General features: G+C 38.0%; 1 non-coding gene across 1 annotated transcript; it reads right to left on the reverse strand.

Annotated features, from left to right (window-relative positions):
- Positions 1 to 209: 209 nt before the first annotated feature.
- Positions 210 to 316, reverse strand: LOC128560467 (U6 spliceosomal RNA). Its single transcript, XR_008372966.1, has one exon. It is a non-coding gene; the product is annotated as a U6 spliceosomal RNA (small nuclear RNA).
- Between the last annotated feature and the right edge of the window lie 4227 nt (positions 317 to 4543).

Consider the following 4543-nt stretch of genomic DNA (forward strand, 5'->3'; position numbering starts at 1 on the left):
ATTTTGGGTATCGGGTTTTTCAAAAGTCCAGTGGACATTTTTAATCCTTTCGCCAGTGTGGAATTTGGAGTTTGGTCTGAAGTTTCTGAGTGAGTTTACTTTTGTGGTATAGGATTGGGTTGGTCATTGTGGAGGATAGGTCTGAGAATATCCTGAAGAGCTGGTTTGTTTATGGTAAATTTCGTCAACACATGAATGTCATTAAAGTAAAAAATATGGAATGCTTCACGAATTTGCGTGTCATCCTTGCGCAGGGGCCATGCTAATCTTCTCTGTATTGTTCCAATTTTAGTATATGTGCTGCCGAAGCGAGCACTGGAAGATTTTTTTTATTGTTTCTTCAATCTTGTTTGATGTTGGTCTGTTTCAGAGATCTATTTCTTCCTGGTTAAATCTAGGGAGATGGTATGATTTCAGGTATTGCTCCATTTCCTCCATATTGTCAATTTTCTGGGCATAGAGTTTCTTGTAGTAGTCAGAGAGTGGTATCTGTTGTTATTTCCCCTTTTTCATGTCCAGTTGAGGTTATTAGCAATCTTGGTTATTAGCAACTTTTCTGTTTTTGGTTAATCTGGCCAAAGATTTATCAATTTTATTTACCTTTTTTGAAGAACCAATTTTTTGTTTCATTGATTTTCTAAATGATTCTTTTGCTTTGAATTTCATTTATTTCTGATTTAATTTTGGTTATTTTCTTCTGGTGGGTTTTGGATTGGATTGCTTTCTCTTCCCTTTCCTTAATAGATGTGGTCTCTTTCTATTTTTTGGATATAGGCATCTAATTCCATACATTTCCCTCTTAGGACCACTTTTGCAGGTTTTGGTAACTTGTAGCTTCATTGTTGCTATGTTTGAGAAATTTAATAATTTCCTATTGTATCTCTTTCTTAACCTAGCTGTCATTTAGCATAAGGTTGTTTGATTTCCATGCCTTGGTGTAGGGATGAACATTTTTGTTAAAGTTGAGTTCCACCTTTATTGCTTTGTGGTCTTAGAAGATACAAGTTATAATTTCAGATATTTTTATTTTGTGGAGGTTTGATTTGAGACCTAGCATATGATCTATTTTGGAGTGTGTTCCATGGGCTAATGAGAAGAATATATATTCCTTAGCTTTGGGACATTGTATTCTGTATATGTCTATTAATCCCATTTGTTCTAAGGTCACATGTAAGTCCTTTGTATCTTTATTTAGTTTCTGTTTAAATAATATGTCCATTTCAGCCAGAGGGGTGTGAAAGTCCAAAGCTATTATGGTATTACAGGGTATCATTTTTGCTCAGACCCATCAATGTCTGTTTCATAAGTCTGGGGACATTTAAGCTGGGTGCATAAACATTTAGAATTGAAATTTTCTCTTGATGTATTATTTCCTTGACCAATATGAAGAGACCATCTTTGTCTTTAGTTGTTTTCAGTTCACTTGTATCTGAAACTAAGATTGCAACCCCTTCTTTCTTCTGATTCCCATTTGCCTGAAATATTGTTTTCTAACTCTTTACCCTGAATCTTGTTTTGTCTTTCAAATTTACATGTGTTTCTTGGAGACAGAATATAGATGGCTTGTGGTTGTTTATCCAGTTGGCCAGACTGTGCCTCTTCAGTGGTGAATTCAATCCATTGGCATTTATTGAGAGAATTGATAAGTATCGTGAAGTTCTAGTCATCTTATTTTGTGAAGGACCATTGCTTAGTTTTATCCTTTGCTCCATTGTAGAAGCTAGATTTTTGTCCTGTAGTTTCTGTGCATTTACTTGGCTGATGGTCCATTGTGATAATCCGTGTAGAGAATAGGTCTAAGTATTTCCTGTAGAACTGGTCTTATTATGGCATATCTCCTCAGTGTTTTCATATCAGTAAAAGATTTGAATTCTCCAGGGATTTTGGAGCTTAGTTTAGCAGGATACAGAATTCTGGGTTGAAAATTGTTTTGTTTAAGAAGGTTAAAGGTACCTGGCCATTCTCTTCTGGCTTGGAAAGTTTCAGCTAAGAAGTCTGCTGTCACCCTGATGGATCTGCCCTGTAGGTCAATTGGCAGTTATCCCTGGATGCTTCCAGAATTTTCTGTCTTGTCTTGACTTTGGACAGATTCATTACAATGTGTTTTGGAGATAATCTATTTTTGTTGAGACAAGCCAGAGTTTGATATCCTTCTAAAAGGAGTATTTTGGACTGTTTAGTGATACTTGGGAAGTTTTCATTTATGATATCCTTCAGTAGGGCTTTCATTCCTTTGGGATGTTCTTCTTCTCTTTCAGGAATACCTGTGATTGGTATGTCTGAATGCTTCGTGAAGTCCTATAATTCTCTGAACTAATATTATGCTTTCTTTGTCTTCTTTTCTGCCTCTTTAACTACATGGTTAGCTCAAGAGCTTTATCCTCTAGTTCTGTGATTCTTTCTTCTTGATGGTCTAATGCAGTGGTTCTCCACCTTCCTAATGCTGTGACCCTTTAATACAGTTCCTCATGTTCTGGTGACCCCCAACCATAAAATTATTTTTGTTGCTACTTCATAACTGTAATTTTGCTACTGTTATGAATTGTAATGTAGATATCTGATATGCAGGATGGTCTTAGGCAACCCCTGTGAAAGGGTCGTTTGACCTCCAAAGGGGTCACAACCCACAGGTTGAGAACCATTGGTCTGATGTGTTATTGATTCTTTTTAAGATCCTATCTCTAAGTTTCCTGATTGATTCCTTTAAGTCCTTAAGCTCTTCCTTTCTATATTCTTCAGATCTTTCCTCCATTTTTTGTTCTGTTTTTCCACTTTCTCACCAATTCCCTTTAATTGTTTTTGCCATCCATATTTTAAGTTTCTTTTCTGTCATTTCCACTATTTTTTATGAGTGGAATGCTCTGTGGTGGCTACCTCATGATCCCTTGGGTGGGTTGCTCTATTCTGATTTTTCATGTTGATAGAATTTTTCTGTTGGCTCCTCCGCATGTGAGTTTTTTTTATTATTCACTTCATTCTCCTACTTTTTCCTTCTCACTGCCTCCTTCATTTTAAATTTTCTTGTCTCAGAGCTTAGGTGTGAAAGTGGCCTTATAACAAAAAAGGGATGAGGGTAAAGAGTGAGAAGGGATAAAGAAAAAGAGAAAGATGATTAAAAAAGGCGTTAGAAGGAAAGAATTGAAGAAAAGGAGAGAAAAGGACAGTACAGGAGAAAGAGAATGATAGGAGAAATGATGGTGTTCCGTGGGGTACTTTAACCACACCCACCACTCTAGGACTTTGGGGGACCTGTCTGGGTGGTTCCCTTGAAGTCAAAAGCTCTTTATAAGCCTGGAAAGAAAAGCAAGATGCCACTTCTGCCAAATACAGAAAGAAATCAGCAGTATGTCACAGTGGGGACCTACCAATACCTTCTTTCCAAAGATGAAATCTAGAAGGACACCCAAGACCATGAGCTTATGGCCTTCTTGAGCCAGATCAATCTGTGACTCCATAGCCATACCAATGCTGTGATCTCCCAGCCCTTACAGAAGAGAAAAAAGGAAAAAATAAAAATAAATAAAAATTAACAATATAATTATGTAAGATAAAGATATCTTAGCTGTTGTATGAGAAATTTATGTGGGAAAGATGAAAAAGTAGAAAAGTGAAAAAAATCTCTATCGAAAGAGAAAAAAAGAGATTTATATAAAAGAAAGAGTTAAAGGGATTGAAAAACCATAACAAAAATGGAGGATACCTTGCTATTGAAAAAAGTAAAAATCAAATAAAAATACAGCCAAACAAAAAAACCTGAACAAACAACAATAGCAACAGCAACAACAAAAGGGGGAAAAAAGAAAAGAAAAAACTAAGGAAAAAACTGAAAAAAGAAACAAAAATGTAAAACTATATGTGTGCATTGTAATATATTGCCTGGACACCAGGTGGTGCTGTGGTGTTGTTAGTAGATGAAGAACACATGCTGGATTTTCTCTATATAATTTAGGTTGGAAGCCACCCTCTAGTTGCAGATGAGACCATATTTTGTCTTCGTGACTTCTTTGCCCTCAATCTGGGCCTGTTCTCTTCATCAGCATTCAATCCCTGTGGGAATGGGGTCCCAAAGCTCTTGTCAGACTTCCTAGGAGGTTCATCAGATAGTGTCCCCTGAAAAGAAAGTGGCCTTCCCCAGGGGTGTGGGGGCCACTCAGCTCACCCCAAGGTTGGCTGCTCAAGCTCAACAGGAGTACTAGAGCCAGCTGTGCACTAGGACCCTGTGGACTGTTCCTCCCATATGTGCAGTCTTCCCACAATGGCGGCACTCCACCAGCAACCAAGCTGATGGGAGAACCACCTCACCTGGCTTTCAACTCTGGACTCTATTCAAGTCTACTTGCTGCTCCAGTGAGCAGCCCAGTCCAAAATCAAAATACTGCAGGATAGCCCTTTCTAGTCCCCAGACCTCCCTGGCTTTTGCCCATACTAAGTACCTGCTTTCTGTGTCAGTTTTCCTCACCTTCAAAACTCCTCCTTAGCTCCTGAAGTCTCCTGCCACTTCACTGTGTCCCTGGAGTGATGTTTCTGTGCACATTTCCCCAGC

Source organism: Nycticebus coucang, chromosome 11 (assembly GCF_027406575.1).
Source record: "Nycticebus coucang isolate mNycCou1 chromosome 11, mNycCou1.pri, whole genome shotgun sequence".
NCBI classification, from domain to species: domain Eukaryota; kingdom Metazoa; phylum Chordata; class Mammalia; order Primates; family Lorisidae; genus Nycticebus; species Nycticebus coucang.